We start from the raw sequence: 25,668 nt of genomic DNA on the forward strand, positions 1-25,668 counted from the left end.
TTTATTCTCCCTCATGGAAGCAGAGGACTCTGAGGTTCTAGAGCTATAAGATGGAAAAAGCCTGGGTCCTTGAATAACCACATGGAGAAAAGCCACTCACCAGCTAGCTGGGAATAAGGAGAATTTAGCTATGCAAAAAGGGAAAGAAAGGCAAAGAGAAAAGCATGTATAAGGTGCTCCCAGTGGGAAAGCACATATGTGAGGGACTAAAGCAGACCAGAATGTCCCTGCTGATATCATCAGCAACTGGTTGTCAAATACCATGTAAGTCAATCAGGGAGAGAGGGTGTGGAGGGGGATGTCTTCGGGGACATCAAAAAAATAAAAAATTAAGGTTAAAAAAACAGAGAAAAAACCGATGGATAATAACATCTGTTCCAACAAGGAAGTCTTTGGTACTGCCTGTGTTCTGTTGCCCATTACACCAGCTACCATTTTTGTGTATAGTTCTTTATGTTTTATAATCCAGGATGATATGAACTTGAGATGTTGAAAAGTAGAATGTTCAAAAGTGCGATACAAAAGAACCTAACTGTTCAGAGAATGTTCAAAATCTGATACATATTAGAAAAAAATCTAAATATGTTATACTTCATTTAATTTAGAAGATAAAAATTAGTCTTTGCATGGGCTCCAAGGAGTCCATAAATCTCCTGAAACCACAGGCAAAAGTCTATGGGTTTTGTGCAGAGAAGCCTTTTTCTAGGGATAGGTTCCACGCACATATCTGATTTTACAAGATTAAGAACTAAATGAATTAGTGTCTAGAAATATTTAGAAGTAGGGGCAGAGATTCAAACAGTCCAAATGATGCCAAGAAAAAATTAATAAAGTGCTGAATTTTAAGTGAGCTAGTAATTAGGCGAGAATAGGGTTTAGAGAAATTGGCCCAAGGCCCATCCAATGAACTAAGTAAGCAACCTTCCAATTATTTCATTGGTATAACCAATATATCCTCAGAGGCCATATTTTATTTTCTGTAACAGATTGGAAAAGGAAAAAAATCAGAGTTAGAAATATTAAGTGCCTTTTTCAGAATTCGCAGGAGAATCCAAGGACCCCTCTAGTTACTGCTTTTTGCTCTTAACCAGCTGATTATTCACATAAAATTGAACTGGGTGCCAAGAGAGCTCTTACCCTCAAAATTTAGATGTTGTCTGTGTGTTAGAGCCCAATGTTTGCAGTGATTACCTTAATAGGGAAGTTCTCTCCCATTAGCCAAAATCTATATTCTGCTCTACCTTGAAAAAGAATGAACATTTTTCATTAACCTTCAAATTTCAGACCAATCAGTCTGAAGGATGACCTTTTAGAATTCTCTGAGTTTTCTTTTCGCCAAATTTCAGGACCACATGGTCCAACCGCATATCTGACATAATGAGGAAACAGTTTTCCGACATGATTTTTCCAGTGTTCATCACAGTTATGCTTATGCTTCTCTCCTTTTTGGAAACTTAGATATCATTTGCAAAATCTTTCTAAACAGAGGATTCTTTTTTTTCTTTTCTTTTTTTTTTTTATTCCACAGACAGGACCTATTGCTAAATTTACAGAGATGCCTAATGTCTGAATGGTGATAGTAAGAGGGCCATAAAAATGGTCAAATTCTGCCATGGGTGTGTTCTGGAAACCTACAGCCCCCCATGTGGGAAGACCACTCTCCATCACCCACCCCAGAACTATAACTGGCTTCCACTATCTACTTTGGAACACAGCACTAGTTGTTCACCCTGAAACCCATTCTTCCTCTCTTTCCTAAGAACAGCATCATGATTTTTAGTTAGACATGTTATCACTTAGAACATTTTAAATTACCTTTTATATGTAGGATGTGACCATATGACTAAGTCTGAACAAGATGTTGATGGGTATGATATAATGGCTTATAACACAGCAACATTCCCACTGAGGACAATTAGCGTAAAATAAGCAAACAGCAAACAAGCTTAAAGCCATTAAAGGATGACTAAAGCAACCAGAATTAGAGGGACCAAGATTTTGGAGTGCGAGCAACAGTGGAGAGGTGAACTGAGCATCTGCAGCTGCTTTTTTCTCTGAGGACATATGTCCAATCAGAGCTGGGCTCTAAAGCTAGGCTTTGCACACACAGAGGGATGCTGAGGGTTGATAGAGAAACCAGTAAAGATTTTGGTGGTTTCATGGGGGCCAAAGAGTCAATATTAGAGACATCATAAGACAAGACAGAATGTGTGTGGGGAGGGGAGTGGGGACAAAGAAGCAACCCTGCCAGGCGGCTGGTTTATTCCTTTAACCAGTTACCAAATTCTGAAAATCCACAGTGCAAGAGGCTGAGAAGCTAAGTAGGAAGAAAGCCTCTAGGAAACAGAACAGAGTTTTAGCTAAAGGTCAGGGATTAGAGTTTGGGACCTTCTGGAAAGAAAGGCCCAAAGAACAGATCAGGCCCTGAAGAGCTACTTATAGCTTAAGAACAGAAGAGAGTATAGGTAGGTAGGGACTTACTAAAAACTACAGAGCTCAGGGCCTAAATGAAGTGAGATTTTAAGACCCAGTTCTTTCTGCCTAGAAAAGAAAATGGTGGATACTTTCTAGAGAAGATAAAATCATCTAGGGGCTGTATGGCAATAAACAGTGTTTGGCATGCAAACAAAATTATCACACATGCCAAGAGACAGTACAATATGACTTGAAATGAAGAGGAAAATGAGATAACAGATGTAGGACCAGAGGTGGTCCTTATACTGGAGTCACCAAAGATTTTAAAATAGCATGACTAATACGTTAGACAAAACAGTTGAAAACTATGGAGAATTTCATCATGGGATTATAATATATAAAAAAAAAATCCAATGGAAATTTTAGGACTGAAAAGCCCAATACGTGAAACTCGGGTTTACTAGCCAGTTAGAGACAGTGATAAAGAGGATTATTGAGGTGGAAGAGAGCTTGCTAGGACATATCTAGAGAGCACTAAGAAAAAAAAGGATTAAAAATTTACAAGAGAATAAGACACACCTAACAAAAAAAAAAACCCAAATGTAAACATAATTGCATTTCCAGAAGGAAACAAGAAAAAATATGAAAGAGGAAAAAACATGGAGAGATCATGGGGCAACTGAGTTTTTAAAAAATTAGCTAAGGAAAAAAAAAAAGTACATTACCTTCAAAAACAAAATCAGAACTTCTGTGAGTCAGAAGATAACAAGATGACATCTTGAAAGTGATGAAAGGAAATAACTTTAAGGAAGGGCACGACACAGGGAATATAGCAATGGTATTATAAGGGTGCTGTATGGTGACAGATGGGAGCTATGCTTGTGAATACAGCATAACACATAGACTTGTACACTTGACACTAATGTAACATTGTGTGTTATATTTTAATAAAGACAAAAGAAAATAAGTTTAAAACTAAAGTTCTATAATTAGTAAAATTATCCTTCAAAAATGAAGATAAAATAAGGAAGTTTTCAAAGAAACGAAACATAATTTTTACCAGAAAATGTGTACTAATGAAAGTTATTCAGACCAAAAAAAAAAAAAAAAAAAAAGAAAGAAAGAAAAAGAAAAATTATCCCAGAGTGAAACACAAAAATGCCAAAAGTAAAGAATAATAATGGAAAGGATAAATAAAAGTAAACTATTGAGAATACAAAACAATAAAAATGTCTTTCAGGGTTTTAAAATAAGGTTAACAGAAGGATAATTGAGTTATGATGATCTAAAGGTTTTAATATTAGGAAAGTGGTAGAAGATAATCCATATTAGACCATAATAGATCAGGACTACATGATGAAATCTCATAACCTCTAAAGAAATAGTGAAAAGATAAAAATTAATGGGTAAAATGGAATGATAAAATTGATTAATCCAAAAGAAGTCCAGAAAAAAAGAGAACAAGATAAATAGACCAAATAGAAGTCTGACTTATTTTAAAACCAAATATGTTAGTAATCATAGCATATGTAAATGAATCCATTGCAAATTTAAGTTTGTAATGTAGATGAACTAAATGCTCCAAATATTTGGAAAGATATGGAGCAAACTGTTAACTCTGGCCCCTCTGGGGAGTGAAAATTGTTTGGGGAAAAATAAGAAGGATTTTATATTCCAAAATGTTGATTGTTAGGAATGTTCCCAATAAGCATGTTTTATTTTGAGTTTAAAAGAAAAAAAAATGGGATATTTTATATACCTATTTAGCCAAATATTCTATAAGTTTTATCCATTTCTTCCTGTGGACTTCACACATTCCTTGCTAAGGTTATCCTTAAAGTTATAACCTATTATATGGTTTAAAAAATTATTGTGATACAATCTCAATGTCCATTTTGTTTTCTAACAAGTTACTGATTATATAAAATAATATATAATTTTATTATATAAAATTATATAAAATGAATTTTATCATGGTTTTTCTTAGAACCAGCTACTTTACTGGATGTGTTAACTGAATTAATAACCCTCTTTCAAATTTTAGGATATTCTACCATCTTGGGATACACAAGATCTCCCTCTTTCTACTTTATTATGAATGTGTATAACGCCAACGAAGTGTTGAAACGCATTGCCACCTACGACTGCTAAAGTAGATCAGTTCATGTTCTCAATACAGTTCCTAGTTTTTCTTTCCTATTTACACAATTTTTAAAAAATCTAGTCTTTATAGACAGATACTTTATTAATAGATTAGATTAAATGCCTACAAATAGTGAACTTCATCTGCCCCACCTGATGTTCACTCTCACACACTGAGGTCCCTCCACCCTGGATAGCCACGCTCCCTGTGGTTGGCACCTGGTCTCCTGGGGCTGTGCCTTGCCTACCTACAAGGGCTCTTGGAGGAGGTGGAACAATTCTGGTTCTAAGCCAATGTCACCTCACCCTCAGAACTTCCTATCTGCAACTGAGGACTTCCTTCTGGTGCCTGGCTCACTCAGGGCAAAATTTCTCTTTGCTGCTTCCTATGATTCTAGCTGCAGTCTGGTTTTTATGGCCTGGGAGCATAAAATCAGAGTTTCCCCAAAGTGTGAAATATTCTGGAGGTTACTGATTAGCCAAGGAAATGATTTTTTGCTGGGTACATGTTTTCAAAATCCTTAAAATATTGATGTTTTTATTTCTTTGTATTCTTTTACATCTCAGAGCATTTAAACTGCTCCTGTGTAATAGAAAATTCCAACAGGGTTTGGTGTCATTTTAAAATTCATTGTTGATAGATTTTTTTTTTTAATACAGAGAGGCATAAAGAAAGAAACCAAAAACTAGCCAATCACTCTATCCCCTAGATAACTCCTGTAGACTTAAAACAAAAACAAAAACAAACCTGTATATAATTGGAAAATAAGTAACAGAAGAACAAAACAAAAGATGAAGAGTATACTCATTAACTAATTTACTTGCAAATATGTAACCAGTGGTCCTGAGGGAAGCAGAAGTAAAACTCAGATGTTTCCGTCTTTGGAGGTCCAGCCCCTCTTCAATAGACCCTTAATGTGATCTGGATACTGTTTAAAAAAAAGACAAAAGGCCCCCAAATGGCATCACTTGGGCTAAGCCTCTATCACCAAGCCAAGACTTAATACCTAACAGAATTATATTCAATCTTTCCCAGCAGTGGAAATTTATACCAGTCAGTCTGGAATTACCTGATCAGCACTCATAAGGTAATCTGCCTGAGAGACCCCTGCCATCCCTCAAAGGAAGGTGACCTTGCCTGAAACCACCTGTGTTTTGATTTTATAATTCCTCATTCTGCCCTCTTCTGTCTGTAAGTCTTTGATTTTGTGCAGCTCTTCACAGCTCCTTTCTATTTGCTAGACGGGATGCTACACAATTCATGGATTGTTGAATAAATCCAGTAAAATCTATAATATTTACTCCGTTGAATTTCGTTTTCTAACAATAGAAAAATCTTCTTAAATAATCTTGAAATGTTCACTTCCTGCATTGTATCAGAAAACTCTTGTTCTTCAACCTGTTAGCTATTATTCTAAAGATAAGGAGTTCTAGGGTCAAATACTCTTTATGTAAATGTCATCCATTTCTTCATGGGAGTTCCGATTTCATTACTCACATGCCTTTTAAAACAGAGTGCATGTGTGTCCTTCAGACTTACCAGAGATGAGAGAGAATACTGCAGTAGTTTCACAAACATCTGTCTAATCCAGTAATGCTGACACGATCTTGGTGGTTTTATTTCAGGCACCTTCCAGCACCATCTATATTTAACTGTAAAAAAAAAAAAAAAAAAAAAAAAAAGTAACTATTTCTTTTAGGAGTCTGAAACAAGATCTAGAAAGAACCCAAAAAGATTACTCAGTATAATTCTCCATCTATAGGGAGTTCTTAGGGAGCAGAACCCAAATTTATCTACCTGCATTTCCCCCATAGTTCCTTCTATTTAGAATTTGCTCTATATATGTTCTTGGAATTGACTGGAAGTCCTAACCATACAGAATGGATGACTACACCTTCATGATTTTTCAGGTGGTCATGCTGTTCATCACAAAAAAAGGGTCCTGGGGCCCCAACTCTGAACAAATAAGGAATCAGAGTCACAATGTCAGAAACAGGTATCAAGTGGCCCTTATGCAAGGGAACTCGGATACCATACAGTATCACAGGGGAATCACTTTTGTTTAAATCAGAGACCTCAGAGGCCTCAGGGAAAGAATCTGAGGGTTTCAGAGGGGAGGGAGGTGGGGGGATGGGGCAGCCCTGTGCTGGGCACTAAGGAGGGCATATATTGCATAGAGCAATGGGTGTCATATGCAACTACTGAATCATTGAACACTACATCAAAAACTAATGATGTACGAAACAGTGGTTAACTGAACATAAGAAAAAAATAAAAAATAAAGCAGAGGCCTTTCAGTAGCCATAGAACAAGAGGAGCTGGGGGTCCTGTCTCCAGTTTGAAATGGTAGATTTCCTCCAGTTACGATTAGCATTTAAAATACTTTTCGGGCGCCTGGGTGGCTCAGTGGGTTAAAGCCTCTGCCTTCAGCTCAGGTCATGGTCTCAGGGTCCTGGGATTGAGCCCCGCATCTGGCTCTCTGCTCGGCGGGGAGCCTGCTTTCCACCCTCTCTCTGCCTACTTGTAATCTCTCTCTGCCTACTTGTAATCTCTCTCTTTATCAAATAAATTTTTTTTAAAAAATCGTTAAAATACTTTTCATATCCTGTTTTATTCAAATATGCCACCTCTGTAGTTAGAGTAACCCTGTTATATTTAGAGCTGGCTGCAGCTACTCTTGCTTGAGCCATTCATTATACACTCCCTCCTAAATGTACCAGGTGTCTCTCCTCTCTGTTCTTTCTAATAGAATCCAGTGTTGTGCTCTTTTCTTTTAACATGTTGGTTCACCTGAAAGGATGTGAGAAAAGCAAAATAAAATATCCTATTGAATAACAAAATTAGGAAACAGTTTCCTAGACTAACAAGAAAGGCAAGATGACGTCGCTGGGTTCTTACACGGCAGGAGCCAAGTTCTTATGTAGATTTCGAACCTATAACATTCCTTTTGTCCCTTGTCACCATAAAGGTATGCTACTTAACTGACTTCAATTCCCGAGATTATAAATGGTCCCACTTGGGTTATAAAATTCAAGGGTCAGACCAGCAAGATTGTTTCCAAAAGAGGACAGAATCCAAATGCTAGAGAGAATTTAAGTCCATTTGCTGCATTTTTTTCTTAACTTATAAAGGAAAAATCTCAAACGAGATAGAAGACATCATGTAAAATTAGCATTTTCCCCTGTATTTCTGTTTTAGGATCTGTTTTGACATCTGATTTTATGTTTACAGGAGTGGATTTTCAAATCTGTTCTATTTAGAAACAGGCATCAAAATTCAGAGCAGAAGAAACTTCAGTTTATCTCATCCAGAGCCTTTATTCTGCAGGTGAGAAAACTGAAGCTGCAAAGAAAAGAAGGACCTACTCAGGGCATCTGTCTAGTTAATGGCTCAAGTCAAGCCCCCTACACCTGACCCCTGTGTTCTTTCCAAGACATGCCCAGTCTTCACACCATGCTGGTTCCACTAAATTCCTTAAGACTTTAAATCTCATAATTTTATATTTTGCTATGATTTTTCCAGATAATTAAGTTTTAAAATAAAATCAAATAATACTCTTTAGCCTAAATTACCCTAATATTGATAAACAGCATGCCCTTTCTAATTTCATCTAGTTTAACAATCAAAGATAGAGTAAAATGAGGCAAAGAAAAAGTTTTGATTTAGTTTTTAGGAGGCAAAAATTGCATTCATTCACTCATTCATTTATTATACAAGCAGCAATCCATTGCAACATTTTAGATAAGACAATTTACTGGAAAGCTATTACATCTTAAGCCTCAGGGACTGGACCTACACTTGCCTAGGCCTCTTCTAAGATCTTATGACTTAAAAAAAAAGATCCTATGGCTAAGTTTATATTCTTTTTCTGAGGCCCATGAAAGTGTTTGAGCTTCAGGCTATGCAACACCTGGACCTAACAGTGGAAAAAAAAATTATCAGTCTCATAATTTGGATGCATTTGAAGGTAATTGTTCACCAAGAATTCATCATGGTAACCTAGTTGCTTTTCCTTTTTTGATTGCTTACTAGGTTAGTATAAAAGATTGAAATCACTCATGCAACATGATTATCAAGATCCTTCTGTGTGTCAGGCACTGTTCAAGGGTTCAGGGATAATACATAAGAAAGTAACCGTCCTTACAGAGTACACAGTACACTGAAATTAATAATATATATCTTCCTTTTGAACAAGCTTACTAAGATGTATTTTTGAATAAGATGAAGGTCTGTGCTCTTCAGCATTTACATTATTGGGTAGATTTCCTATCAGAGGAATATGGCCAAACAGAGAATTGATGAATGGGTTCATGTACACTTGGACAACAGCCTCTAAAAGAATAACACAGGGGATGTCAGACGACGGCATTGTTTTAGTCGGTTATTTTGCTAACAATCTGAATGTAAAACACAAGCATCCTTATGAAATGTACAGCCGAAGAGTGTGAGTCAATAATGATGAATGACAAAGTTGAAACTTGTCAATATTTTCCATGAAATGTCGGTGGGCTTCCATGCAAGGTTATTCCATTATTGACAGCGTTATGCCCCTTTATCACATTGCGTTGACAGGTGTCAAGAATAATATGTTAGTACGTGTTCAATCACTGTGATAGTTTGCCAAATGAACATGTCAGCTTTAATAACTGAAACATTTCTTTCTTACAAAGTTCAAGAAAGTACTGACATCTCTCTTACAATCTTATTTATTAAAACTAAATCTCCAAACACCTAACAACAATTAATGTAATATACTATATCAACAGAGTAAAGAACAAAAAGCACATGATCATCATCAGAGATGCAGGAAAAGCATTTGACAAAGTCCAATACCTCTTCATGATAAAAAACACTCAGTAAACTAAAATAGAAAAGAACTTTCTCAACCTGAGAAAGCCCATCTGTGAAAAACCCACAGCCAGCATAGAGTCAATGGTGAGAGGCTGAACACTTCCCTCTGAGGTCAGGAAAAGACAGCTCTTGCCACTTCTATTCCACGTAGTACTGGAGTTTCTAACCAAGACAATTAGGAAAGAAAATGAAATAAAAGGCATCTTGTTTGTAAAGGAGGAAATGAAACTCTCTATTTGCATTTGATATGATCTTGTATATAAGCTATTCTAAGGACCCACTAGAAGACTGTTAGAACTAATAAGCCAGTTCAGCAAGGTTGCTGGATATAAAATAATATAAAAAATTAATTGTATTTCTATACAGTCACAATGGACAATCTCAAAATTAAGAAAACAATTCCATTCATAATAGCTTTGAAAAAAAATGAAATACTTAGGATTAAATTTAACTAAAGAGATAGAAAACATGTACTCTGAAAAGCTATAAAATAATGTTGAAAGAAATTATAGAAGATCTAAATAAATGTAGAGAATCCCCATATTCATGGATCGAAGGACTTTACATTGTTAAGACAGCAACACTTCCCAAATTAGTATACAAATTCAATACAATCGCTATGAAAATCCTAGGTGACCTCCTTGCAGGAATTGAAGAGCTGGTCCTACAATTCATTTCGAAATATGAAGGACCCAGAATAGCCAAAACAATATTGAGAAAAAAAACAAAGTTGTAGGACCCACATTTACTTGTTTTCCACAACATCAGATGTTCTAGACCACCATTCTTTGTATCATTTCTTCTTCACTAAATAATATTTTTCTTCACTAAAAACAACTATACATTTTTAAAATATAAATTTAGTGGCATGGGCATTACACCTCAGTAAAGATGTTTTAAAAACCCTAATTCTCTAATTCATTTCAAAATGAAATTTTTTCATTTCTCAAATATTTAACCAGCTCCTTTCACAATTTTTAATAATGGCACAATTTCCAAACTATTTTTTAGCTCAAGCACTACAAGCTGCCAACTAAGGTGCAAATATTTTTCTAATTTTCATTATTTCATTTCCCTTATCTTCCTAAATATTGGCTAATTCTCCCTGATGTTTTTTGATGAACAATAGTAAATGTAAAATTATCAAGAATATATACATTTTATATCTTTGATTGCATCATCCAGAAATTATTGAATATGGTGGTTAATATCAAATTAAAATATCCAGAAAAAATTTAAATCATGGTTAAAACTCCAAACTTTCTCCTTAACATTACACTAGCACATCTGTATAAAGTTAGTAGAGTTTTTATGTCCACATATTTCACTGAAATCATTTCTCTCTGGCCACCAACAAAAACTTTTTAAAGCTTTTCAGATCTTACCTATGTTCACTCTTCATAACATATTTATGTTAGCTTATTATGTCAATGTTGGAAAGAAAAAAAATTTCCAAGTTTCTTCAAGGCGCTGAATTTCTCATTTAAAGGAAATTATTCTGTTTACATAAAACAATTGAAACATCATCAATAATGATTGAATTTTACCCTTGAGTTATGTTTTCCAAAATGTAGTGTTCTTTTCTGACGGATACAAATATACAGGTTTGAAGGGATACATGCACCCCAATGTTTAAAGTAGCATTATCTAAAATAGCCAAACAATGGAGAGAGCCCAAATATCCGTTGACCGAAGAATGGATAAAGAAGATGTGGTGTATGTATGCAATGGAATATTGCTCAGCCACCAAAAAGAATGAAACCTTGCCATTTGCAATGACATGGGTGGAGCTAGAGAGTATTATGCTAAGTGAAATAGGTCAGTCGGGAGAAAGGCGAATACCATACAATCTCACTCACACATGTAATTTAAGAAAGGAAACAAATGAGCATAGGGGAAGGGAGAAAAGGAGAAAGGGAAATAAGCCATAAGAGACTCATAACAATAGAGAACAAACTGAGGGTTGATGGAGGGAGGTAGGTGGGGGATGGACTAGACGGATGATGGATATAAAGGAGAACACTTGTTATGGTGAGTACTGGGAGTTGTATGTAAGTGACAGATCACTGAATTCTACCCTGGAAACTGTACCTAAAATTTAAATTTAAAAAAATTAGATTAAAAAAAAAGTAGTGTTCTCTTGTCAGAAAACATATTTTTTTAAAGGATTTATTTATTTACTTATTTATTTGAAAGAGGGGGAGAGCATGCACATGCACAAGAGCAAGGGGAAGGGAGGTAGGAGGAATGGAGGGAGGAGAGAGGCAGACTCCCTGCTGAGCACAGAGCCCAGTGATGCCCGATCAATCTCAAGACTCTGAGATCATGACCTGAGCCAAAATCAAGAATTGGATACTTAATCAATGAAGCCACCCAGGCGGTCCAGTAAAAATATGCTTTTAACAAGCCAGGACAATAAATATAGATTATAATTATGTATCTATATCGATATTATTCTTTTTTCCACAGTTCTATTAAATATTCATGCCTAAAAAAAAAACCATTCTTTTTAAGGATTTGGAAGTGACTTCATTGACTTTCTCAAGAATTTGACTTAAATTTTGAAATTTTTATTGACTTTTAATTGAACTTTTGAATTTTTATTATTCCACTCACTCTTGATATTTTAAAATGTTTTCCTTAATGATGATCATAAATTTCTTATGCTTAAGTCATAAGATTTAACAGGATTCCTAATCTAATAAAATGTTTAACATTTTTTCCTTTTAATAGTGTAATTTTGATGTCATTTCTTCTCTATATTCCCACAGATTCAAATTATTCCTCTTAATTATATTTAATGGAAATATTGAGAAACATATCCAAATGTTGTCATCCCTTTGTTCTAGGTATTTCTATGCAACATTTTGTTATACATCCTTACATTCCAAAACATTAAAATATACACTTACACAAGAGTTACCACATACTAACTATAAAAGACAAATAAAAAACATTATTTAGATTCAGTAGCAACTATAATTCTAGGATGAATATAAACTGGTCATTCTCCCAAATCACAGACAGTTTTATAAAGAACACACTGTCTATCTGCTCTTTTTCCTGGACTTCGGCCAAATGGGTAGAGCTATCGCTATTTCTCAGATGTTTTTATGACAAGTGGCCATTTATCAAGGGTTGCTAAATATCGTACAATATTTCAATAGAACTAGTGAGTTTATATTATGAATGAACTTTAGTACTGCTATATAACATTTACCAAGTGGTATAGAAATACTTCAGTATTTTAATAATCAGTCTGGCCATTAAATATCAGTCCTAAGTCTGCATGGACCGCTCCATGTAAGGATCAAGAAAATTACTCTTTTTGGGGCACCTGGATGGCTCAGCAGGTTGGGTCTCTGCCTTAGGCTCAGGTCATGATCTCAGGGTCCTGGGATCGAGCCCCATATCGGGCTCTCTGCTCGGCAGGGAGCCTGCTTCCCCCTCTCTCTGCCTACTTGTGATCTCTGTCTGTCAAATAAATAAATAAAATCTTTAAAAAAAAAAGAGTAATTTTCTTTTTTAAATTTTATTGTATTTTATATAAATAAATAAAATCTTTAAAAAAGAGTAATTTTCTTTTTTAAAAAATTTTATTATATTTTATATAAATAAATAAAATCTTTAAAAAAAGAGTAATTTTCTTTTTTTTTAAACTTTATTTATTTATTTGACAGACAGAGATCACAAGTAGGCAGAGAGGCAGGCAGAGAGAGGGGGAAGCAGGCTCCCCGCTGAGCAGAGAGCCTGATGCAGGGCTCGAACCCAGGACCCTGAGATCATGACCTGAGTCTAAGGCAGAGGTTTAACCCCCTGAGCCACCCAGGCACAACAAGAAAATTACTCTTAATAAAGGATGTTCTCCATTATAGTCTGATGTGTGCCTAGTATGGAAAACTAACAGGACAGGAAGTATTTGATGGAAAATAATGACCCTTCCCTAATACTTTTGCTAAGGACTTGGCCAAGACAAGACTGGAAGTTCATTGGTCCTCCCTGTGGAGTAAATTACAAGGTAAAATTACCACTGGTTATTGAGGGAACTAGAGACATCCAGGGAAGAGCATTAACAGAGAAAATTCATCCTTGTCAACCTACTCATGAGAGAAAGACACAGGTAACTTCCCAGAGTTTCCATTAGCAAGAAACATACTTCAATATAAACAATAGAGTCTTTACACACTGCGTAAATATATAACAATATCCACTGCAGTGCTATTTATAATTGGGAAACAACAATGGTAATTGGAGAATTGTTAAATAAACTGTGATCCACCTACAAGATATTATATAGCCCCTCAGAAAAAAAAGTAGTCTTTCAGTAAAGGTAGTAGTATAAATGTATATCTTCATTTGCCTCACTCAATACCTCCAAATCAACAAAACTAAACTGTATACTGAAGGGTATCCCATCTACAATGAATCCAGGATATGGCTCTATTCCAAACTACCAATACTAAAGAATTTCTATAAAATATAGCAATATTTGGGGAAATTAAGTGAGAATTCAAAAAAAAAAAAAAACAAAACACACAGATAATGTTCCAGTAATAGAGCTCAATGATATTCCCTCAAAGTCAGTGGTGGGCATGAGAAATTGAATCTCTGGCTTGACACAAAAATCAAAGTAGGCTAAACGAGGGGCTGATATACCTTAGTGTCACAGTTTTGAGTCCTAGATTGGCAAGGCTGGAGTGGTCAGAATGTGGGCTAGCCTTAATGTTTTCTCAGACTTGGACTCTAACTACACACATTTTGGGTTGAATACCCCCACCCCACCAGCAAATTCATGTCTACCTGAAACTTCCAAATATGATTCTTTTTTCTGCTATCCTCTTGATTTCAGACTTCTAGCATCCAGAACTGTAAGAGTATCCATTCCCATCGTTTTAAGCTACAAAGTTTGTAGCAACTTGCTTTGGAAGCCTAAGGAAACCAATACACCACATAAATAAACCGGAGTATGATGAAGGATGGAGGGAGGGAATATCAAGCAGATCTGCAGTGCTGACCAAAGTGGAATGAATAGAAATGAACACCAAATGGCTAAACACAAAGCATCTGTGATCTATTAGCCTTTATTATGAACCACAAAAAAAGACTAAACACTGTCTCCAGCTGACAGCCAGCAAGGAAATCAAGACTTCAGTCCTGTAAGTGCTCGGAACAAAATCCTCCCAATACCTGAATGAGCAGGAAATGGATTTCTCCTTGAACATCGAGAAAAACAGCCATGCTGATACCTTAATGTTTAGTCCAGTGAGACTATACTGGATTTCTGACCTACTGAACTGTAAGATAATAAATGCATTGTTTTAAGACACTGAAGTTTCTTTATTTTTTTTAATAGCAACAATAGAAAGCTAACTGAGCAAGGACACAGGATAGGCCCCAAAGATGGAGAGCTTCATTGAATTTCTTAAAGAAGCAATCACTTCTCCAAAGATCTTCCCCATCCTGTGTAGCTAGGGGATGGCCCTTCTCATGCCAGCAGAAGCCTGGAGGTTGACTCTCAGAAGAAGCTCAACAAAGAGTTATCTGGGACATAGGGCAAAGCTATGGTCAAGTGTGAGCTATCTTAAAGTCTATAAACTGAATGATAAAACTCCCCCAACCTCATTTTCTGTTCAGCTCCCATAAGACTGGCAGCTAAGAATACAAACCTCCAACAGGAGCTTGGAGAACTCCCCCATGGGGAAACTGATCAGCCAAAGTAGAGTTATCTGGAGATACTGACACCTGTGTTTCTTGCAATGTGATGGTCAAGTCCCCACTTGATCACCCTATAGTAAAGCCCTCTTCTTGACAGGTCCCATCCAAGTGGGGGCTTTGAATTAGTATTTTAGTGCCTCACTCTTAATTATCTTTTTTTAAAGATTTTATTTGTGAGTAAACTTCACACCCAACATAGGGCTCGAACGGATAACCTTGAGGTCAAGCGTTGCATGTTCTGCCAATGGAGCCAGGCAGGCGTCCCCCTCACTCTGAACTACTAACAGACACCAAAGTCCACCAGACATTTTAGAGAGGCCTATGAGAGGAAAACTAGGCCAGAATAAACAGCGACATGGAACATGCAGGAAACTGAACCTTCAAGAAAATGTGCAATAACTATAAGAAATACTCTGTTGTTCAAAGATTTTATTGAACACCTACTGGGCACTCACCATTCTAGGTGTTGAACATAAAGTAATGAACAAGGCAGGAAAAGTCCCTGGCCTTAGGAGGCTTATGTTATCTAAGCAATGGAAGAGAAGCCGCTGGACCTAAGAACTAAAAGCAGAGAACTAGTACATACAAAAGCAATAGTCAAAGAACAAGAGAGAGCTTTTAAAAATTAAAAATATAATAAGTAAACTTTTTAAATACTAGAAATGTTAAATGATAAAGCTGAAAATCTCCTAAGGGATAGAAAATGGAGAAGAAAAAAAAATGCCTTAATTAGAGGATCAGGAAAAGAAGGTAGTGGGAGGTGACGGGGCTCTAGGAGTGACGTCTCCCAAGGAGGAACCACAGCAGATCAGCTGAAAGATGTGAAAACAATGAGGGGAAAAAATGAACAGTGCCATCAGAGACTTTGGGGTGAACCCGTACACTAGACAGTTCAACTGATGATTATATTTGCATAATTCAAAGGCTGTATTGTTGATTAACAATGTGAATATTAATTTACTCAAAATGGCGACATAACCATATTGAAAGGGTAGGGATTAGGGTTAGGGTTAGGGGACACTGTAAGAGGAAGAAATCCTTTTCTTTCATAATAAGAATTTAATCATTAACATCCACATCGGAAAAACCAAGAGATAAAAAAACAAGCCTACAACTTTGAAAGGTAATGATAAGTACCAGGAAAAAACAAACAAACAGCTAAAACCTTCAAAAATGATACATCCGGGGAAAAGGAAGCAGGAGTTGTGGGGAGAAAAAGCTGCAGTTTTTAAAATAAGCCTTAAAATCAAACTTAAAGTTTGATGTCACCTGTTGTCCATCTTGATTCTGAGCAAATTGAGAAACAGACAACATGGAGGGGCAGCTGGAAGAGAAACGATCACTCTTCTTCTGATAAAGGCCAATTTGGGGAGGAGGAGCCCCAGACAGACTTATTAACTGAGTCCCAGGGTTGGGCCAGGGTAGGCCTGCTCCCAAGGTGTCAGGACCCCCAAACCCACCACCACACACATATAGGTTATTTGGAGGGGGATGGGTGTTGCTGAACTGAACGGCTTGCGCCCCCTGAACTGGGAAAATGATTAGCGATGCACTAATTTTTCGTTCATGTGTTGAATCAAACAAGGATCTTATTTCAGTGTTCAAAACCAAAGAGAGAGTGACACATTCCTGCTGGCTTGCCCTACATACAGTTGATGATCAAGGCACATATCTCTTCTTTCCCAATATCTTAAACTCTATATTATATTGACATTCGGAGCCAGAGTAGGTAAAGAGAGAACATAGTTTAAGAAGGAAGGCAGCAGGCATACAATTTTTTTGAGCTGTTAGAAAGAACTGCTCCTTGTTTGCTCACCATGTGGACCGTCCTGACTCTACCTCTTGCCAACAGGTTTCCTTTCACCAGGATTATTTATCCTTCTTTCCTTGCTAATGTGGCTTTAAGAGACAGAGGGGTACCCTGGAGGTCACTCAGGAAGTTCCTGCTAGAATCAGGAAGACAGCCAGGGTTTTAGACTCTAGGTCCCTTGTAAGAATCAACAGACCATGCTCCTGCCCTCCTCTAAGGCTGGCCTCAGCCCTGAGCCTACGTTGGTGCCCAGGAGGCCTGAGCGAGCTGGTGGTGCAAAGAGAAACTCAATTTTTGTGCTTCCTGAGCATTTAAGCCCGGAAAAATTCCTGTCCCTAATGTAAGAATCACAGGCATTCATCATTTCTCATTTCCTAAATAGATGGAAAAGAAGAAAGAGCAATAATTTGGGTGTGTTGCTTTAAGTGCTATTGCAAAAACCACTGTCAAATGCAAAGGAGTCTGTACTTACGTCCCTCATCCCCGCAGATTTTTTTTTCTGCTTTTATGGTTCTTATTGAACTGGAAGGGGAGAGCCACAGGCCAAAAATGAGGCAAATGCAAAGGAAAACAAAGTCAGTCCAGGGTTGGAAGCCAAAGGAGAACATTTTTCAGAGAACATCAGGATTTTATTTTGGTATTTACACCTGTGATTTTTAAATAAGCAAAACAGATCTTCTTAGGAAGTAGAAAGTTATCCTAGATTATAGACCAGCTGGTGGCAGAAAAAACCCATAGGTGTCACCTAGGGATATGATCACAACAGGAAAAACACAACCAACTCTTAGATAGGCAGGGACTAAAAATATGTCATGTAAAATGAGGATTAGTAGAAAGAACTTAGACATTGGAACCAATATTGGGCAAATAAGAGTCATTTAACATTGGGCAAGCTACTTAGCCTCACTTCGTCTCAGTTTCTTCATCTGTAAAATGGGAGTAACAGTGATAAAAGTCACAAGATTGAAGAGATAAATGAAAAAGCTTGTTCAGGGCAGCTATGCAACATATGTTAGTTCCCTTTGTTTGTTCCTCTTCTCCACTGGGGTAGTCATTAGTGCCAGCCACCAAATGTTTCCCTTCTTTCCCAAGCACATAGTGCAACTGTACCTTCTTGCTCCCTTGAAAGTATTGCCAGGTGCTTTGCTTTGGCCAGAGATATCTGAACATCAGTAATGAGTCACTTCCCAGCTCAAGCTTTAAAATCAAGTACAAAATCTGCCATGCATCTTTTCTGTCTAGTGGCAACTGGCAATATTCCATATAGTGACCAGCTTGGAGTTAGGAGTGAGCATGACATGGCAAAAATGCACAAAGAACAGGTAGCATAAATAAGAAGCAAAAACCTTAGTTCTAGCCACTTTGAGTTTTGAGCTCTTGTTACTGAGGCAGAACCTGCCTGATGGATTCATTCTCTTTTGAGTAAATGTGTTTGCCATCAACTCATTAATTCATGCCACAGATAGGTGTTGAACAAATGCCAAGCACTGTGTTAGGTGCTGGGAAATGTAAGATACTGATTCTTGCCCTCAAGAAGCTCCAAGGAAGGAGAGAAGAGGATCATTGTCAGGAGTCTTTTAGATATATCCCTCCATTGATGCTGATATTGAATGAGAGTCAGGAATGAGAATTACTGCCTTTGTGCACATGGAATCCTTCCTCTATGCCCTGACTACCTGCAGATATTAGTAACAGAAAACGTGGGATTGTAAAAAAAAAAAAAAAAAAAAAAAAAAAAAAAAAAAAAAAAAGGAAGAAGGTTGTGTGTTCGGGAAAGAATGAAAAAAAGAGGTGGTTAAACTGACAAAGTAAAAAGTGAGTATTTCATGTCGTCACTTGGTTGCCCACAACTTCCTGGCTCAGCTCTCTCTCTTCCACTTTACCCTGGTGAAAATTTACTAGAGCTTTTATCCCTTAGACTGAATATCAAGTAAAAAACAACATAAAATTGCTTATTATAACTTTAGAGCCATTTACTTTTTTAAACTCCTCAATTTATTATGGAAAAGCTATAAAAAGCCAAAAACAATAAATTTTTAAGAGTGAAATTGTAGGCATAGTGCCAACTGGGGATGCCATTTTGAGTGGAAGCAAGGGGAACTCACCAATCCTATCATACGCCATGCCATCTTATGTTTCTATGATTCTATCTAAATGATAGGAGTGTTTAGTAAATTGTTAACTCATAGCCCTTTGGCAGTTTTCATTAAGGTTTTTCTCTGAGGTTTTTATCTTGTTCTTTTGTTTGGAACCCATTCCTCGGCTTCCTCATTCTCCCTGACCTTCTGTCTTGGTCTCTAGGCATTAGATGAAATAGCCACTTCTTCCAGTCTTGAACGAGTGGCTTCATATAAGAGATGAACTTTATTTTTCAACACTGTCCTAGCTCTTCCTTGTCTCTCAAACCTTTGTGATTGTCCAATCAGCCTATTTTATTTGTAACTGTAGTTCAGGGAGTGCTAAGACCTGTCAGTGTCGCAGAGTGGAGGATCTCAGCCCCTAGATACAGGCTGATTAGAAGCCAGACCCTCGGGTACCAGCTTTTAAAGTACACAAATATATACAGCCGTATAGGACCACAAGGGTAAGCCCCACCAGGGCTAAATGACCTAGATGTGTCCCTTGGCAGCCCTCGCAAGAATCAGGGCTCCGGACAAGTGTATGAGCCTCTATAGGAGATACCTGGGAGCTGTAGAGAGGCAGAGAGAGCATGCAGAAATGGTATGCTCAGGTCTAGACCCTTACATGAATGCTAAATTCTGGCCAAAGATCCAGAACAAGCAAATGGACCTCTTCCACAGAAAGACTGCCGCTGTGTTTCAGCCTGCTGTCTGTGCACTGCCCTGGAGTTGGGGGGAGAGGGGAGAACGGCGAGGAGTGGGGGGACACAGCCTGCCAAGAACTAGCTGTATGTTTGTTCCAGGCCTGTGACCCAGGAATACAAGCCCACCCCCACCCCCAGCCACCACGCCAGGCAATCAAGGGGGCCTCCCCTGGCGGTAGCAGCAAAGAACAGGGCACCCCAGTAAAAACTGGGGCACCAGTGCTGTGTCCATCTCCCCTCCAGAAGATACCGGGGCTGTGGAGCACAGCCGAGCAGGGGCATAAACCCGCCGGCTAGACCCAGGCAGAGGGAGCGTATAGACACGGCCCTCAGCCAGGAAACAAAAAAGAAAGCAAGAAAAGTCTAGAGTTAAAAACAGACACAGGAACACGAAGAAGATCGCCCACGGGCAGTGGACTCACGACAGGAGAGCGAAAGACGGTGCCTGCCAGGCTCCCACCCAGGACAGCATCCCCGTAGGTCCCCCACGGATGTGTCCGACAGGAGGCCTGACCCTCCAGGCGAAGCTCCAGGATACACAAGTGGGGGCTCCCCTACACGAAATCCCAGCGCCCCTCAACCAGGGTTTCTGTCCTGGGCCCTGGGGCGACGGAGTCGGAGCTGGCCCTTGAAGAGGTGCTACGCAGGTCCTCACACCCTTGTGGGGCTCATGGGTGCGACCCTCATTGGTTTACGAGGCTAAATGTTGGGGGTGGTGCTTTTCGCTCAGGTACGGGTCTTTAAAGGAGGAGTGCCTTGATAGGGGGTTCAGACCCCCTGAGCCCCGCAGGGAGAAGGTCTGAGTTTTGAGCTCCTTCCCCAAGGTGGGTCTTCCCAGCCAGGGTGGGGTTCCCCGCCAGACTGTGTCCCAGCCTCTCCTACCTGACAAGTAGAAGTCTCTCAGAGGATGTTTCCGGGTTTGTTTTTGTTTCTGTTTGTTGTTGTTTTTTTTTTTTTTCCAGAGGAAGTTGTTCCTCAGTTGTTCCTCAGCTGTGAATTCCATGCATTCTGCGGAGGAGGGGAATTCAGGATCCTCTTAGGTCTCCATCTTGAACTGGAACCAGGATCTTTTCTCCCTTCGGCTATTTTATATTAAAGAGACCTTATTAGCTGAAGGATGATCCTGCGCTTTTTAAAATTCATTGCTGATTTTTGAAAGGCTCCCCTCCCGAATTACAAAAAAGAGCTCCACATTCTTAACTGGTAATTACCAACGACTCCTATAAACTCTATGTTCAAAGAAATCACAGTTAATTAAACAATTTTTTTTTTAAGATTTTATTTATTTGACAGACAGAGATCACAAGTAGGCAGAGAGGCAGGCAGAGAGAGGGGAGGAAGCAGGCTCCCTGCTGAGCAGAGAGTCCAATGCGGCACTCAATCAGATCCTAGGACCCTGAGATCATGACCTGAGCTGAAGGCAGAGGCTTTAACCCACTGAGCCACCCAGGCACCCCAGAAATCACAGTTAATTAAAGGGTAAATACGATGCCAGCTAATGTTTGTACTTATGCAGGTATCTAAAAGATAAAAAGTTGGTTCTTTATAGTTATAGGAATATTCCTAAAAAATACACCATAATTTTCTTCTCTAGAAGATCCAGCCCCTCCCCCACCCCACCCCATGTAGCCAGAGACATCCACTGCATCAGAGAATATTAGGATTGTTGGGCCAGGAAAATAAAGACAAAGGCAGAGTAAGAGTATAGCCTAATTGGTTACCCTGAAATCCGTTTTTTTTATGTAGAAAAGGCAAAATAAATGCATGGCTGTTCTCTCTTTTTTTTTAAAGAGCTTCAAAACAATACATTCATTCCCTTTGAATCCTCAACAGTGACCAATCAACTGAGTTGCTTTAGAATTATTAGGAACTTACAGATATAATCGTATTTGATGTGTCTGAAATAATTGCAATTATTATGAATTTTGGGTGTTCAAAATGACCCATCCTTGCCTGGTGGGAACCTATTTTAACTGATTCTTAGGTCCTTTTGACATAGCCCTGGTAGTGGTTGGTAGCTACCTTGCTTTCTATAAATATTTATCGATAATGTCTGGGATTTGCTTTAAAATGATGACACAGCAATGGGGCACGTGGGTGGCTCAGTGGGGTAAGCCTCTGCCTTCAGTCCAGGTCATGATCTCATTGGGATGGAGCCTGGCATCGGGCTCTCTGCTGAGCAGGGAGCCTGCTTCCCCCTCTCTCTCTGCCTGCCTCTCTGCCTACTTGTGATCTCTCTCTGTCAAGTAAGTAAATAAAATCTTTAAAAAAAAAGATAAATACAAATAAAAAATAAAATGATGGCACAGGAAAAAGAGGTATAGATGAAACAAGATTGGCCATAGGTTGATAATTGTCCCCCTGGAGTTTACTTACACTATTCTCTTACTTTTAAATATGTCTGAAATTTCCAAAATAAAAAGTAAAGATTAAAAATGTTCAGCCTGTGACTTCCAAAATAGCACCTAAATCCTTAATAAGACAGTAGTCTTAAATGCCTGGTTCTGATGGGAGAAAAGGGGATTTGTCCCTTTCCAAGGTTTTTCTTGACTTATCAAGAAAAAGTATTAGAAATCTGAGTATAGAGGGGCGCTGGGGTGGCTCAGTGGGTTAAAGCCTCTGCCTTCGGCTCAGGTCGTGATCTCAGGGTCCTGGGATCAAGCCCCACATCCGGCTCTCTGCTCTGCAAGGAGCCTGCTTCCTCCTCTCTCTCTCTCTGCCTGCCTCTCTGACTACTTGTGATCTCCCTCTCTCTGTCAAATAAATAAATAAAATATTTTTTTTTAAAAAGTAAGAAATCTGAGTATAGAGTTTTCCTCAAAATCAGAAGTAGTGAGCTTTCTGGATATGAATGAGGACATTCCCCCAGCCCCAGGAAGATATGAAACCCTCTCTAAAATAGAAAACAGGAGGGTGGAGGATGAAGAGAGTGGAAAGCAGGGAGCTGAAAGCCCCAAAGATTTTCTTGGTGGGTACCTCTTGACAGTTTTGGTCTTGGTCACAGAGCTGGCTAAAAATGGCTTCTGAAGGTAACCTGTGTGTCTCATCTTCTTCCACTCTTTAGGCCAGATTCTTGTCTCTAATCCCCCCAAAGACTGACTCAATTTCTTGTGGTCCAGGAAATCTTGCTTTCCGAACAGGGCAAGAAAGAGCACTGGGCTGCGAGTCCAGAAGCCAACATTTGAGCCCTGTGACTCAAAATGACACCACGTCTTAGGTCTCAATTTCCTCACCCATTAAATGAAAGGTCAGCCTGCAAGACTCAAGATGTTTCCGTGTCCCTACCTTCCAAACCCGAGATTTCAAGACCCCTGGGCCTGAACACACAGTCCTGCAGGCCTTTATGCCTTTTCACAGAACGTCTCTTCCACCATTACATATTACATAGCCTCCTAAAGAAATATATGACTGCTCTCACTTTTTGCAGATAATTGGGAGAGGAGGGGCCCAGCATAGCTAAACCCCAAAGTTGTCAGCACTTTCAGGTTTTGGGAATCCGGCACGTCACCGACCTGTACGATTTCTCCTCTCTGTCCTTGCTCGCCTGCAAATCCTGACCCCGTCCCCACTGCGGAGAAATCTCCTAAGAGACGGCTGCCGGCGTAGCCTCTGCGCCCAGGAGGCGTGGAGCAGAGGGCGCGGGAGCTGAGCACGCTGCGGCCACGCTCCCCGCGCAGAGACGAGAGGGAGGGGCCGGCGGGGGTCGGGCAGCACCGGAGGCGGCGCGCGGGGCTGGTCGCGGCTCAGTCTCCTCCCGAGCCCAGCCCCGGCCGGCCAGAGCGGCGGCGGGCGATAGCCGGAGCCGGAGATCGGGCCTTGGAGCAGGAAGGCGGAGGGCCAGAGAAAGCGGCGGACCCGAGTGGAGGGCCGCGCTCGGGCCCCGCCGCGTGCGCGTCCTCCCGGCGGATCCCGGTAAGTGCGGGAGGCCGAGTCCCCGCCAGCCTCCAGGCTTGGTGGCCGCAGCGGTCGTTGTCCCCGGATCCGGTGGCGCGCATCCCACCGCTGCACCACAGCCTCACAGGTGGCTCCGCGGTGGACGTGGGTACCCCAGGCCCCGCAAGGAGTTAGCTAACTCTCTCCGCTCAGGGACGCGGTTTCGAGCCCCCAGCTTCTTCTACTCCGACCGCCCTGGCTTCCGGCTCCGAGGTGGGGGGCGCGGCGGGGCAGGGCCTGCCGTCGGAGTAGACGAGCGGGAGGAAACCTCCCCTTCCCCAAACCACCCATAAACGATTCGGGGAGATGCGGGCCAAGCGTCTTCCCAAGGTGCGTCTCCGCTTGCTAGTGGGGCGTCTGTCCTTTAGTTTTATTTTCCTATTAACCCACCAGGGAAAGTTTGGGACCACACAAAGCAAAGTTGGGGCGCGGCTGGGGGTGCACTTCTCCAGCAGGGGCAGCTCCCCTGGAGCGAAGCGGCGGGTTTGCAGGGGGAGCAGGCTCGCTTGAGCTGACCCTGCGCCCTGGGAGTTGAGTCTGTCCCTGCCTGTAGCCCCGGGCAGGCATTGTGACAATCCCCGGAGCGCTGTGAGTCGCTTAATCTTTGGTGCTAAGCGTCGACATCTGCAGCCAGCCGAGAATCTCTGATGGGTAGCAGCATCTTAGCCTGGTTTGACTTGTGTTCTTGCTCTGCTCTGCAAACCGGAGCTCCAGCTAATCTCGGTGTTTAACTGGCGTGTGTTTAATTAGCTTATTTTACACCTGAGATGATCTCAGCGAGCCTCTAAAATGAAATCGTTGATGTACAAAACAACAACAACCGTGTTTTTAAAGAAAAATTTAAATAGGAGCCTTCAGAATATCCGCTGTCGTGTCTAGATATCTAGTTTTACAAATCTCTGTGGGATAGAGAATGAAAACTGAAATTCTAGCCTACTAGAAGAGTGGGTGTCGGGGCTCTTTTTGTCAGATGTTGTGGACAGAGGTGTTTGCTGCAGCTTGCTTATTGTCTACGAAATACACATTGGGTCTCCAGAAATAACCTACTTGTTAGGAGTTGTTTGATTTACTATGCTGTCTAATTTACATATGACTAAAGGTTGTTTTTAAAAATAAGCTTCAGCTGAAAACAATATTTGGATGTTTAGGGAAGACGGTCCATGTCACCAGAACATTCTTTTGTAAACTTAAATTTTTAAAGGACTATTTTCCTGCATCAGACATAGGAGAAGCTTTTCATGAAAAATAAGACGCTGAGATCTTTATGTGTATAGAAAAAGAGTGCTGTCTCCTCCGGCACTCAGTGCTTTCAAATGACAAATTAAATCAGAAAATTGTGCCTTTAACTGGAATTATATAATTGGGTTGAAAGAAAACGCAACGAGTAATTATTGGTTGTCAAGTACTTAGATAGTTCTAAAAGAAGTGGTATCTTTTATCACTGGGTGGTTATTTGTTACATGATTAAAGGTGGGATAAACTGATAGATTTTCATCGAGAAGTTTTATTTTTTTTTTAATATACTAATAATATTTATTTATTTATTTATTTTCAGCGTAACAGTATTCATTCTTTTTGCACAACACCCAGTGCTCCATGCAAAACGTGCCCTCCCCATCACCCACCACCTGTTCCCCCAACCTCCCACCCCTGACCCTTCAAAACCCTCAGGTTGTTTTTCAGAGTCCATAGTCTCTTATGGTTCGCCTCCCCTCCCCAATGTCCATAGCCCGCTCCCCCTCTCCCAATCCCACCTCCCCCCAGCAACCCCCAGTTTGTTTTGTGAGATTAAGAGTCATTTATGGTTTGTCTCCCTCCCAATCCCATCTTGTTTCATTTATTCTTCTCCTAGAGCTTATCATGCTTAGTGAAATAAGTCAATCAGAGAAAGACAACTATCATATGATCTCCCTGATATGAGGACATGGAGAAGCAACATGGGGGGGTAGGGGGATAGGAGAAGTTTTATTTTTATAT

General features: G+C 39.7%; 1 protein-coding gene across 2 annotated transcripts in view; it reads left to right on the forward strand.

Annotated features, from left to right (window-relative positions):
- Positions 1–23,452: 23,452 nt before the first annotated feature.
- Positions 23,453–25,668, forward strand: part of SLC24A2 (solute carrier family 24 member 2) — a 246,533-nt gene continuing 244,317 nt past the window's right edge. For both annotated transcript variants that reach the window (XM_046023532.1, XM_046023533.1), the window contains exon 1: positions 23,453–23,670. The gene's annotated coding sequence lies outside the window, so the exon portion shown is untranslated. The remainder of the gene's footprint in view (positions 23,671–25,668) is intronic.

The sequence above is a fragment of the Meles meles genome, chromosome 11 (assembly GCF_922984935.1).
Source record: "Meles meles chromosome 11, mMelMel3.1 paternal haplotype, whole genome shotgun sequence".
NCBI classification, from domain to species: Eukaryota; Metazoa; Chordata; class Mammalia; order Carnivora; family Mustelidae; genus Meles; species Meles meles.